Source organism: Solanum tuberosum, unplaced genomic scaffold (genome assembly GCF_000226075.1).
Source record: "Solanum tuberosum cultivar DM 1-3 516 R44 unplaced genomic scaffold, SolTub_3.0 scf00041, whole genome shotgun sequence".
In the NCBI taxonomy this organism is placed as follows: Eukaryota; Viridiplantae; Streptophyta; class Magnoliopsida; order Solanales; family Solanaceae; genus Solanum; species Solanum tuberosum.
The window spans coordinates 1,897,387-1,912,656 of record NW_006238965.1 but is presented as its reverse complement, the minus strand read 5'-3'; positions in this window follow the sequence as shown (position 1 = coordinate 1,912,656).

The following is a 15,270-nucleotide window of genomic DNA, read 5'->3' as shown; positions in this document are numbered from 1 at the left end:
TTATGAATCCTTTGAGATCAACTATCGATTTGAGCTAAGGTTTGATGAAGTAAGTATAAGAATGAGAATAGTCGGATACATGAGTTCCATATTGTTATGTAGACCCTTGAGTCGAGTCGTTCATGCCCATAAATTCCGCATGAACTTCATAAATTGAGTACCTTTGAGAGGAATAGTATATTCAAGTTCTAAGTCTTGAGTATTGAGTTCCTAACCCTTTTAAGATTATATTCCTAATATGTCACGACCCAAGGGTACCCCCTAGATGTAACACGACGTACTCGACTCCAAAAGGGGTGTCATACAAGCCCTTAGCATATCATAACGTAAGATAAATAGAAATGATGCGGAATTAAAACTTTTTCCAATCGAAGTCTTTTCATAAAATCCATTGGATGTCTAGACATTGTCTCAATAACCATCTAATGCAATCGAGTATCAATAAGGGTCACAGCCCTTTACAACATAGTCTCAAAAGCGAAAGTAAGAAAGAAACTATAAATGAACAACTCTCATCCTCGAACCATGAAGACTCACCAAAAGTGTGGAAAGAATCAATCCAAGCTTTGAACAATAAGAGAAGCACACCTCAACAACCGAGCCCTACACTTATAGAAAAATGTAGAAAATATGGGTTAGTACAAAATTACACTAAGTATGGAAGTCATGCATAAAAATCCTTAAAACATGCAAAAGGGGACAGTTTAGTTGAAACCATGCACTTTATCAACTTTAAGAGTCATCATGCACATTAGTGTAAATACATTAGTCAAACCATCTCATAAGAAACCCTAAGTTATACTTGTGCAATGCATAGATAAGATCCCATAATCCTATCTAATATTAAGTACCACTTTTAGGTCACCATGTTCATGCATATCATACCTTGACCTCATCCATAGCCAACACTCATAAACAAGTAAACATTCATGCTCATAGCTTGTAACAAGGAAAGCCACCCATAGCAACAATCCATATTATACATGCATAAATTCATATATCTTCATAGCATCAGAAAACCACACCATAACCTACTTTCAAGCCTACTTGTGCAATGCATGAATGAAGTCACATACCCCCACTCACACTAAGTAGAGCTCCTTGAGAAGTCATAAGTATAGTTCATGTTCATGTTCATGTTCTTGTCATAATTCATATTTTTGTCATGTTCGGAAATAGCCTTAATCGACATAGACCATGTGAACTACATGGAATCCGGTGTACTTCCCCACACCGAAAAGAGGTATCCTACTTGCCTAAGGTAGAACTAGTTTGTTAGCTTAGGTGGATCCACTAGCTAAAGACCTATGTGGGCACATAGTTACTGGATAAAGAGATTGCTACTAGTAACTCGGACTAACTAAGGTAAAAGGTTTCCATCTCATGAGATAATTGTTTTGGGAACCCGGACTGGTTGGCGTAAAAGGAACCCAGTTAGAAAGCCGGACTAACTGACGTAAAAGCTTTCATCTCATTTTTATATCCACTCGGTGCTAAGCATAATTCCCTTTAAATTCATGTTAAGTCTTTACTTAAGTTCATGTTCATGAAAGAATGTCATAGCACTCAAACCAACATGGTATCATGATAGCTCATAGATTCATTAGGTGAGAATAACATTTCAACCTTAAAATCATTAATATGTGAGTAAACCTTTCACATCATGTTCATAGTGTGTTCATGAGAATAGTCTTTCAATCAACACAATAATATTATCATAGTCATAGACATTTCATGCATAATCATGTGTAAGGGCATAGGGATAATGAACTTTCAACAATACCACAATTACACCATAGTCATAGGATCTTCACTCTCTAAGTGAATCATGAGCTCATACACAATTTCTCATAAACATGTACAATTCTCATAATTTTCCCTTCAAGGACCATGAATCACATTCAACCCAAACATCTAGAATTTCTACATTAGATATGGGAGTATATCATGATTCAATAAACTCAATCAATATAGACATAATATATTCACATGCTTCTATAATCAATCAACCCACATCATGAAATCACAATTTAGTAATATGGGGAATTCATAGGGTTCTTGGGGGGCTTTCGATCATAAATCAACAATAAATCATCAATTCAATCATAATCCATCCTAAATCAACCATTGAAAACGTTTTAGAAAGGAACTCGTGACTTAGAGTGAAACCCTAGCTTTTGGGGAAATTGAAAGCTTTGAAATCTAGTTTTGAAGGGACTCTATGGGTAAAAGCTACCCATAGATGAAAATACATCATACCTTGATAAAGAATCTCCAAAGAATTTGAGGAGGAAGACTTTATTTATTCAAACCATAGCTCCAACTCTACTCTTCTTCTTCTTTGAGTTTTAGAGAGAGAAATATTGTGAGGAAGATGAACTTTTGGTTTGTATTTGGGTGTTTGTGAAAAATGACTTAGTTTAGGGAATTTTGACTTAAAAACAACTTATTACTGAGTTGAATATCTTATCCTTGAGTACTTCTGTGTTGAGTAAGTTTGAGTTAGTTTTGAGTATCCTTGAAGTTAAGTTTGAAAAGAGGTAAGTATGTTTCTTTTTTATCAAGTTCAAGCTTATGTTATGCTTTAGAATTTCCCTTACATGCTTGTACATTCCACGTACTGAGTCATTTGACCTGCATCATTTCATGATGCAGATACAGGTATTCAGGGTCATCAACAGGAGTTTCGTTGATACCACATGGAGTTCGAGTTAGCTATGGTGAGCCTCATTGCTTCCGGAGGGTTCCACTTTTACTTTCAGTTATATCAGTTGTTAGGAAGTCGTGGGTCTTGTCCCGACTTCCATCTTTGTCATTTAGAGGCTTCATAGATAGACTGTAGAGTTTCAGAAGTCCGTTCATTTATTTTATTAAATGTTTTAAAGACTTAAGTTGCATATTTTATGGCGAGTTGAAAAATTTATTTGTATTCAGAGTTTTTCATTTGAGTTAAATATTTGTAATTGAGTTTCATGAATTTTTATTCAGTTTTTAAGCTTTGTAGTTAGTCTTCCGCTTGTAGTCAGTCAGGATGAGGGTTCACTTGGAGACCAGTAATGATTCTCGAGTGCCGACCACGTCCAGGGTGTAGGCTCAGGTCATGACAATATTTTTGTGAATATTTTGAATCAAATAAAGAGAAGAAGATAAAAACAATTTTTTTTTAAAGAAAAAAAAACGGATGACAATAAAGGTAAATGGAAGGTTATTAGGAAGACATTAATAGTGGAGTAATAATGGGGAGAGAGAAAGTGTACTGCAGCTATTTTTCTAAATTAAATGAGAAAAATATTTAAAATTTTGCAAAAAAAAAAAGATAAATAGGGATCCTATATATATATATATATATATTATTCTTATTGGGTGTGTGCCAAAATTTGTAGACGATAAAATTTGCGTCGAGAAAACAATAATCAAGAACGGAAAAATATCAGAACAATCGTATTTATTATTTCAGAGTGCGAGTGTTACAATCTCTATGATTCCTCTGAAATCGCCTTTTCAAATATAAATTTAAGGGTTCTTGAGCTTGATCTTGAATTTATCTTGAACTTGATCTTGGAATCAAGGACTTTAAAGCTTATTCGTGATTCTTCAATGAACTTGAACTCTGAACTTTATCTTGATCTTGACTTATACTTGAATTCAAAGGCTTCAAGCTTGTTCTTGAATCTGATAATCTTGATTTTGACCGTTCTTGAACATGAATCCTTGAATTCTTAAACTTGTAGCTTATAGAGAATTTTATGGCATTTGTACCACGGATTTTCTCTAGCTTCTTGTTTAGAAATTTTGGTCCATTTTATGAATTATGAGAACCCCTATTTATAGTTTTAGAAGAGAAAAGTTGTGATTGGAACATGATTTCCTTTGGCCAATCAGATTTAAGTGACATGACATATGGGCTTTATGGAGCGGACTTGTCATTTTTGACACATGTCATGATCCTATTGGCTTCTTGTTTGACTTGGCATGCCACGTTATTTGCCACGTGGCACCAAAATACGCCTCTAGAATGAGATGAAATTGGGCTCATCTATTGTAGCTCAAATCAATTAATTTGGACTAATTAAATTCATATTCATTGGATTTAAATAATTAACCCAATTATATTATTTAATAATATTTATTTGGACTAATATATTCATGAATTTAATATAATCCGAATCATTTTATAAATTTATATTTAATAAATTTTAAATGATTGCAATTTGTAGACATTGAAATTTTATTGGACTCTACAAGACGTGTTCAATTCGAATTGTGTTCAGTTTCAATTAGAATTCTTGGAGGCTACCAACCCTAAACCCTAGTTCATACCTATAAAAAGGGTACTGAATTTCCTTAAAAGGCATCTTTATTATTCCGCAAATTCATGGAATATTCATATAGAGGTCAAATCTAAATCATTGCTATTCAAAAAATACGCCACTAACGGCTCTCGAATCATGGAAAAATATTAGGAGAGTAGAATTAAGGGAGGAATAGAATTGTACCCGCACTATTAGAAATAAAATATTCATGTTTCTTCAGATTTTATTTGTATGGTTGATTTATTTCCATATGTTTAAAATTTGTTGCAAACAAATTGGCACGCCCAGTGGGACAATCTCTACCTCTCATCTCAACTTTTCAAGCATCAAAGAATATCGAGATGACTTCCATGAAGAACAACTCTCAATCAAATGCCTCTAAGGCAACTAGCTCCAAATTATCTACTGAAGTTGAAGGAATTCTTGGTGTTACCTTTGGAAGTTTCGAAGTTGTTACGAGGAGCAAGGTTGCTATGCTAGGACAACAAACACTTCAAGTGTCGTCCGCGTTAACTCCAGTTTTTGGGTCTGCGACTTCAAAAAGATCAAGTTCCTCCACAAATTCTTCAGAAGGAGGAATCAGCGTTGTTGAAAAGATCAAGAAAACCTTAACTCTACTTAAGCAATCTGGTTCCAAGAACTCTACTACAAGGGAGAACTATGATTCAACCACTGAATCATCTCCACATGTATCGCATAACGTAAGCCTGCTGAAGATTAACTTACGCGACAATCCATTCTACTCTCCTACATCTCCAATGATCATGCAAACAATGGTGAATGTTGCTTCTTCCTCTGAGGAACAACTCGTAGATCTGAAAAAGTTGGTTGAAGGATTGACAAAGCATGTACAACACTAAGAATCTCAAATTGATAAGTTGATGGATAGGATGGAAGGACTTTTAGATGGAGAACCGATACAAACGCCTGGAAAGGGTGTTGAAGTTCAAGAGATCGGACATCCTGTGAAGAAAGCACCGCTTGTTAATGAGATGCAATTTCTTCTGAAGGAATGATCTCACTCGATCGCTTGAAGGAGCTTATTGAAGGCACAATCAAAGATAAGTATGAAGTCTCCACCAAGCCTTCTCATATGTATGCCAAGCCAAACACCGTAAGAATTGATAACTTTAAAATGCTTGGTGGTTATCAACCTCCCAAATTTCAAAAATTTGAGGGTAAAGGAAATCTGAAGCAACATGTTGCACACTTTGTGGAGACATGTAATAATGCTGGAACATATGGAGACCATCTTGTCAAGTAGTTTGTCCACTCTATAAAAGGAAATGTCTTTGATTGGTACACGGATCTTGAGCCCAATTCTATTGATAGTTGGGAGCAACTAGAGCACGAGTTTCTCAATCGCTTCTATAGCACGAGGCGTACGGTGAGTATGGTAGAACTCACGAATACTCACCAAAGGAAGGATGGACCGGTTAAAATTTTCATAAATCGATGGAGGAACACGAGCCTAAATTGCAAGGATAGGCTTAGTGAAGCTTCTGCAATAGAAATGTGTATCAAGGGAATGTGTTGGGAGCTTATTTACATCTTACAAGGAATAAAACCAAAATCCTTTAAAGATATAGCCACTCGCGCTCATGATATGGAGTTGATCATGTCCTCTGCTGGAAAAGATATGACGTTTTTCCATGATCCTCGCAAATGAAGAGACAAGCAGAAACCCAAGAGATGGAGAAATTTTGTGCCCAGAAATGACAACAAAGAATCTGTGAATGTTAAGGTGCCGCCTGCGAAGTTCACTATGAACGAGGGAATGAAGCAAAATGCGAGAACGACTTTCCAAGCACGTTCAAATCAAAAGTCGACACTAAGGGAGATGCAAGGGAAAAAATATCCCTTCTTGGATTTTGACGTTTCTGAAATTTTTGATGAGTTGTGAGTCATTCTCTTGAAAAATGTTGTCTATAAGGATAGAGTGATGCGATTGGTTAACGAAAAGAAAATTGTCCTTGATGATGAGAAGGCTAGTTCTAACCAAATATCTATCACATTTGGCTCGCTCGATCCAGTCCAAATATATATCTCTGAAAGCATGTAGAAGAGTCATTGGAGCAAGAAATTGATATAGATGGTGATAAAGGCTGGATTCTTCTGACTAGGCGAAGACGCAACAAGTCAAGCTTACGAAAAGAATCATTTGAGCAACCGATTAGAAGGAAAATGGTGAGGAAATTGGAGAAGCATAAATCAATCCAACTCCCAAAAAGGGCAAAGGTAGAAGTGCATCACTACTAAAAATCTCGACGTCTTGTGACTCTAGAGAAATTCTTACCAAGTTCGTTCTGCACAAAGTCTACTCAAGACAATGTTGAGGATTATGTTTCAATCCTGATAAAGAAGAAACAATGAAAGTGCCTCCTACTAACAAAGAAGGAACAACGAGTGAATCCTCACAAAAAGTATCTCCTAGTGACGAAGGAAAAGCAACAAGGGAAATCTCGTCAATAATGTCTCCTTCATCTTTTGAAAAACCAATTGAACCTTTTTCCCAAGAAGCACATACATGTAATACAAAAAATCACATTTACAAATAATGTTCTTCTATTTGGTGAAACACTACACAATCGTCCCTTGTATATGGTGGGTCACGTGCTAGAGAAGAAGATAAATAGAATCTTAATAGATGAAGGGTCTGGAGTCAACATTCTTCCTATCCACACATTGAAGAAACTCGGCATCACGGCTGAAGAACTTAGTGAAAATTGTTTGTTGATACAAGAATTTAATCAAGGGGGACAGAGGTCCATAGGCTCTATTAAATTAGAAATTCACATGGAAGATTTGCGGTCAAATGCATGAATGCATGTGATCGATGTAAAGACTTCATATAATATATTATTTGGCAGGCCTTGGGTACATGAGAATATAATTATCTCATCTTCTTACTATCAATGTTTGAAGTATCTCAAAGTGGGGATTGAAAGAAAGATAGTTGTAGATGATAATCATTTCACCGAAGTAAAGACACACTTTACCGATGAAAAATTCTATTTTAAGGGTTATGTTGTTAACCGGGCAAAATCTAATGATGTTAATCAATCAAGTGCGATAAGATCACAAGAAAAACAATTGTTGAGGTTGTTGCAATGGTTGACACTAAAGAACTTTGTCCATTCTTCATGAAGGGAAGATCATGTCTTCGAAGAAGAAGCTAACTTCTGGACTTTCCTATGTTCCAAAAGTGAATAAAGAAAAAGGTCAATCATCTAACATTCAAGAAAATGCATTCATAGGGCTAACTCTTCCTATCAGACGGATCAATGCAATAAACTTGTCTTCGAAGCTGTCAGGAATGTCAATCGCTCAAAATCAAGTGCGAGATGTGGCACTCCCTACAAAGCGCACAAGAGAAGGTTTTGATCTCAATGCTTACAAGTTATTTGTGAAGGCTGGATACAACCCTAATGAGCCATCGATGTTAGGGAAACTCCCATCAGAAGATACAACTAGGCAAGCACGTGAAGGCCTAGGCTATAGTCAACCGCCGCCAATTTGCATTTCCATAAGAAGGGCAAGCAATAACCATATAACTTTTGAAGATGGCGTCACTACTCCCAATAAAAAGCCTTCCGTCTTTTATCGTCTTGGAGAAACAAGAACTTTTGTGTTTGAGAGGTTAGGTCCATTGAAGAAGAAGAATAACAAGAATCTGAGAAGTTATCTAAAAGTGACAACGCTTGCTTCACCTATTATCCAAAAGGATTTCAAAAGTTTGATTCTTTCTAGAAAGAGGCGACGAGTGGAACTTGTGGTTTCTTGCAAAGAGGAACTCAAGGCAAAAGTTCACACTATAGTTTACACTAAGGAGCGTGAGAAAGATGAAGAAAGTGTAGGCTCCTCATATCATGTTACGATCCAAAATGAGCACGGTGTCTTGCCTGAAATGAAGATTGATGAAGAGTTGGAAGATATTGTCTAGTGTCGTCATATATCACAATGATCCTCTAGAAGAGGAAGATACTGGAGATGCTCCACCAGAACTTGAAGAAGGAGTGAAGACCACAATAGATCCCTTAAAGGAAGTTAACATTGGCACTAATGAAGACCTAAGGCCAACTTATTTGAGTGCCTTTCTAGAAGTTAATGAAGAAATCACTTATATGAATATACTCAAAGAATATAAGGATGTCTTCTCTTGGAGTTATAAAGAAATGTCTGACTTGAATTCTAAAGTAGCAGTCCATCAGTTGACAGTAAAAAATGGTTCTCATCCTATTAAACAAGCCCAAAGACGTTTTAGGTCAGACTTGGTTCCATTGATAGAAAATGAAGTTAACAAACTCATTGAGACAGGCTTTATTAGTGAGGTCAAATATTGTTCATGTGAGGAAGAAGAATGGTCAAATTTGAGTTTGTGTTGACTTCAAATATCTCAATAATGCATTCCCTAAAGATGAGTTCCCTCTTCCCATTTCAGAATTGATGATTGATGTCACCACTGGTTATGAGGCAATGTCTTTTATGAATGGTTCTTCCGGCTATAATCAAATTCGCATAGCTCCAAAATATGAAGAACTCGCTGCATTTCGCACACCTAAGTGTATTTATTTCTACAAAGTGATGTCATTTTGTTTAAAGAATACTGATGCCACATATCAAAGAGCTATGCAAAATATATTTGATGACTTGCTTCATAAAAATGTTGAATGCTATGTTGATGATTTCGTGGTAAATTCAAGGAAGAGGGGTGATCATTTGAAAGATTTAAGAATGGTGTTTGAATTGCTCCGTAGATATCAACTAAGGATGAATCCATTGAAGTGTGCCTTCGGAGTTACTTCTAGGAAGTTCCTTGGTTTCATTGTAAGACATAGAGGAATTGAAATTGATCAAGCCGAAGTTGATGCCATTTCAAAGATGCCCGAGCCTCGAAATATTTATGAGTTAAAAGTCTCCAAGGAAAACTAGCCTATTTGAGGAGGTTCATCTCAAATCTAGAGGGAAGATGTCAACCATTCGGTCATCTCATGAAGAAAGGTGCCCCATTTAATTGGGACCAAACATGTGTTTACATCCCTACTTAATTTGAATAGGGCGAAACGTCGTGGTAACTCAACAAATAATCAATTAATTGAATTTTTAATGAATTTTAAGAATAAACGAATTTTAAAGAAGTCGCCACCTAATTTTAGGAAAAACTAAGAAACCAATTAAAAATATCTACGAAACCAATAGATTCTAGGTAAGAGGTTTAAGTTATTTGAAGGGAAGGTGTTAGGCCTCCTTCGAAATCCACAATTGTAGATCCTGACTGAATTCATTTTTTTTTTCAAATTGAGGAGGAGATAACAAACAATATACAAGTGTAATAAAATAAAAACAATAGTATAAGAAACGGCCTAAGGTTTGCCTAACATCGTTTTATACAAAATAATGAATAGAAAATATAATTCAAACTCCTTTCTAATAATTTCAATGGGAAGTAACTCTGGGGTACCTATAAACACACTTAGTAAAAGTATTAATAATAAATAAATATGAATAAAATTGAATAACTCAAATAACAACTTTAAAATAAAAATAAAAACTTGTCTTATTAACATGGAAGGCCTTGAAAATCGACGGTAATTTTTTATCGGCCAATTCTAACATATAACAAATATAAACTTAAACTAAATTTTCGTCTTTTACAATATGGAGGCCTCCAAAACTGATGAAAAGATTTTCTCATTGGTCAATTTTAACTTGTGATTAATGCAAAAGCTAACATATTAAAATAATCAAAATGAGACCATGATAATTAACGTCAAATGAGACAAAGTAACAAACTATAGATTAAATTTAAAATAATACACAGTGACAATGTATCAACGGTGATGTTAGCAGGAAGTAAAATTTAGCAGGGAAGAATATGAAAATAATAAAATCAATATTAATCAAAATAATATTAAATTTACTGGACCATATGTTCGATCAAAACAAAAGTCAATTCAATATGAGCTAACATAGTAACAGGAATAAACAATTAAGTTGGGAGAAAATTAAAATGAAACCATAAAAAAAATATTATAATGATAACACAAAAATCAATGCAAGACTCAAAGATCATAGTATAACGGAAGCCTATCCAGATCTAAAATGTATGAAACAAAGCAACACTAAGGGTGTGTTTGGTATAAGGAAAACATTTTTCGGAATATTTTTCAATTCTCTCATGTTTGGTTGGGTTAAGTGTTTTGGAAAATATTTTTCAAATCAATTAATTTTTCTCAAATTTAAGAAAAATGACTTTCTTTCAAAATTTAAAGAAAATATTTTTCAAAACTCTCTTCCAACTTCAAATTACAATTTTTTTTTGTTGAAAAAATCAATTTATTTTGTCTCTACCCTCAAACAAGCCTCCCAAACCACCACACTCTTCGGAAAAAAAAATTAAAACTTGTTTTTAAAAAACATTTTTTAACTTCAATTTTTTTAATCCACCCTTACTCCTACCCCCCAGCCCCCTACCACCACCACCACCCCTCAAAAGAAATATTAAAAGTTGCTTTTGAAAAATATTTCTAATTTTAATTTTTTACTTTTTTACCCCCCTAACACCTACCTTCGCCCCCCATCAGCCCCCTACCAACCCCATATCCCCCTTCAAAAAAAAATAATTTTAAGCTTGTTTTTTAAAAAAATATTTTTAACTTTTAAATTTCATTTTTTTCACCCGTACCCTCGACTCCCCCCACGCACCCATCCCCTACCAGCCCCCTCCACCTCAAAAAAAAATTTAAATTTTATTTTTAAAAAAATATTTTTCAACTTCAAATTTTTATTTTTTCACCCCTTACCTTCGACCCCGCCACCCCTCCCCCCAAAAAAAATTATATTTATTTTTAAAAAATATTTTCAACTTCAAATTTTTATTTTTTCACCCCTTACCTTCGACCCCGCCACCCCTCCCCCCAAAAAAAATTATATTTATTTTTAAAAAATATTTTCAATTTCAAAAATTATTTTTTACTCTAGTAAAAATAATAAATATTTTTCATTCATAAATCAAACACTAAAAAAAAATTTCAAAAAATATTTTTTATTCACCAATCAAACATAAAAAAAAAATCAAAAATTTACTTATTTTTCACAAAAATATTTTCATTCGTACCAAACGCACCTAAGAGAGAATCAACACTTCATCAAAATAACAATAATCTCGTTAAACAAAACTGCCAAGACATTTCACAATAAAAATCAAAAGAAACACAAACAAGAACTAAAGCCATGGAAAAATAAAAAATAAAACAGAGGGCGTTCGAGCAGCGAACCTCGCCGGAAATAGAGTTCGTTGGTAGGACAGTGTGCTGCATTGTAGTTTCCAGCTTGGAGCCTCAGTCTCGATAGGGTCGGTGGCTCGTGGTTTGTTCCGCCGGAGCTCGAAGTTTTGAAACTGTTGACTTCTTCTCCGTTCGTCGGAGCTACTTGTAGAGCTCGGAGTTCCCCATTAATGGCGGAGCTCGAGCAAGGAGGAAGGAGGAAGTGGTGGTTGACTATTTCGAGGCTGCTGGATGTGGGTTCGCTGGTTGGTTTCAGGTGGTCGTTTGGAGATTGTTTCGGTCGGAGTTAGTGGAGGGTTTTGGGTCGGGGTCTGGAGGTGAGCTTTAGGGGTCGCTTCCGGTGGTTTTTGGTGGTTATTTCAGTTGTCTTGTTTGCCGGAGCTCAGCTCTTCATGAAGCAGTGGTGGTGGCTGGCAGATCTGACGATTTCAGGTGAGCTTGAGGGTTTGTTTTTACCATTGTTAGGTGTTATGAAGCTGCTGGTTGGGTTTCTTTTAGCAGAAAATAAAGCAGGGAATCATTTGGTGGTTTGGGGTGGTGTTTGGGTGGTTGGAAGTGGGAAAAAAAATGATGGAAAATGGTGGTGTCGGAGAGCTGCTGGTGGCAGCAAATGAGGAAGAGAAGAGAAGGGGAAAATGGGGTCTTTGGGTGGCTGCTTCAGCTCGCTGGTTTGGAGTTGAATCCGGTGGGGTTTCGCCGTGAAAAAAAAGAGAAATTGAATAGGGATTTTGGATTGCTGGAGTTTCGCCCGAATTTGGGGTGGTGATAACCGAAAAATTAATGAATACTTCACCCTTTTGTTATTTAAAAATATGAAAATTTACAACCTTCATTTAAAAAATAATTCATCACCCCTTAACTTAATGAATAAGCTATTGTTTAAATAGGAAATAGAGAACCACAAATATTACAATTCTATTATCTTAAAACCGTGGGTCAAACCACTAGTTGATAAAAAATTTGTATATGAAATTTTATCCATATTTGAATGAATTTCTAGATTGTGCAAACTATCAAAATGAATATTAACAAATGTAACGAATAAAATGAATATTAAAAGATGTAATTAACGTAACTAATGACATGTAAAAAATGCAATTTAACAATAACAATGATTTAATCAAAATGAACAAATATTTGAACATATTCAACCAACTATGATAAAAAATAATGTAATTAAAATTCATTGATAAAAAAATCCTGAAATTTTGACAAATAAGCATAAATATTGATAAACTTATTTAAAATTATAAAAAAAAAAATTGAACTATTGAATAAATAAGACTTAAAAATTACAAATTTTAAAAATGTTAGACCAAAATTGAGTGTCAACAACATGTAGCGATGCCTTTAAAAGTATCGAATTGTATCTAGCAAAACCTCTAGTTTTGGCAGCGCGTATACTTGGAAAGCCACTGATACTCTACATTGCGGCACAAGAAAGGTCTGTAAGAGCACTGTTAGCTCAAGAGAATAGTGAAGGAAAAGAAAACTATCTTTATTACTTAAAAAGAATAATGACACCAAATGAGCTGAACTATTCAACAATTGAAAAGTTGTGCTTGACACTAGTCTTCTCAATTCAAAAGATGGAGCATTATTTTCAAGCTCATGTTGTTCGTCTTATTTCTAGAGCAAATCCTATCAAGTGTGTTATGTCGAAACCTGTCCTTAGAGACCGACTAGCAAGATGGTACCTCCAATTCCAATCGTTTGAGATAGTGTACATCCCTCAGAAAGCGGTGAAGGGAAAAACACATATTTCCTGGCAGACCATCTGATACCAGATGATTGGGAGTTGACTGATGAGCTTCCTGATGAAGATGCAATGTCTATTGAAATTCAACCGTCTTGGAAAATACACTTTGATGGGGCTGCACATCATGGCGGAGCTAGCGTTGGCATGGTGTTCATCACTTCGCAAGAAGAGATTCTACCATTCTCCTTTACTTTGACGCAATGTTGCTCCAATAATATCGCTGAATACCAAGGGTTGATACTTAATGACCGTTGACTTGAAGCAATTATACTTACAAGTCTTTGGTGACTCTCAATTAGTGATTAATCAACTCTTGGGAAGTTATGAGGTGAAGAAGCCCGAATTGCCCCCTTATCATGATTATTCTCAAAAGTTGATAGGATGGCTTGGAGATGTAACCCTCCAACATGTGCCTATATCGGAAAATAAGAAACTTGACGTGTTGGCTGCCCTAGCTTCAACGCTAACCCTTCCTGATCAGACACTAGTCACTATTTGCCAAAAATGTATAGTATCACCACCAAATGAGGACGAATATACAGAGCTTGAGTATCTCATCGCTGTTTCTGAAGCCGCGAAGGAATATTGGAGACAACATATTATTGACTATATGTGTTATGGGATACTTCCAGAAAATCCAAGGAGAAAGACTGACATTCGTTGTCGTGCACCTCACTTCCTTTACTACAAGGACACATTATATAGAAAATCATTTGAGGGAATACTGTTACGATGTTTGGGAGCAGAAGAATCAATTCAAGCCCTGCAAGAAGCACACTCAGAAGTATGTGGATCACATCAATCTGGATCGAAGCACACACATTTATACTCTTCCAGATTCTTAGGTTTAGGACCGATCAACGCATTTATAGCCGAGTTGCACATTCCATCGTCGAGTTGGCTTTTTCCCTAGGCTGGCTTTCTGGAACTTTTGGCGAGCTGAAGAGCCACGTACTCAACGGTTCGCCGAGTGGTCTTGGCGATCACCAGCCTTGCTTTTCTGCAACTTTTTTAGCTTTTCCGTTCCTTTTTGCCCAGTAATGTCCTTGCCTTGCTCTTTTGCCTTCATTGCTGCAAATTAGCATTTAAACATCAGTTTAGAGCATAAGATATGCATTGAGAATACTAAAACTATGAATATTAAGTCCTAAATGAGTCGAAATCCCCGACTCATCATTCATCAAACCTCACACTTGCACAAAGTATTGATGGGTCAAAAAAGGGGAAAATCTTATAAAATACAAGCTTCTTTAACAGTATTTTTGAAGTCTTGAAATTCAGCCAAGTTTGCAAGTTGAAATCTTTAAATTCTTCAAGTATGCAAGTTGAAGTCTTCCAATCCTTCAAGTCTGTAAGTTGAAGTCTTCAAATCCTCCAAGTACGCAAGTTAATGTCTTCAAATCCTTGAAGTTTTCAAGAGTATACAAGTTGAAGTCTTCAAATCCTCCAAATATGCAAGATGAAGTTTGCATATTCTTCAAGTTTACAAGTTGAAGTTTTCAAAATCCTCCAAATATGCAAGTTGATGTCTTCAAATTCTTCAAGTTTGTAAGTTAAAGTCTTCAAATCCTCCAAGTTATCAATTGAAAAGAAAATATTAAAAGAAATTAATTATATAAAAGTCATTAATAATTTTGTATCACAAAAATCTAGAAGAATAGATTATTTTATAAAAACCTTTTAAAAAAATTTAAGACCTCTATTGACTTTTTCTTTAGGCTACTAATGTGCTTGAGCCGTCCTATGTAGATTCTTTCTGTGTTATAAAATTACTACTATTATTTTTTATAAATAATCTAATACTATTAATTATGATCTATATAAAATTTGATTTGGTATCTAATACTATTTAGAAATGGCTACAACCCCCCCCCCCCCCCCAAACGCCAAAAACCGGGGGGGTTGTGCTATA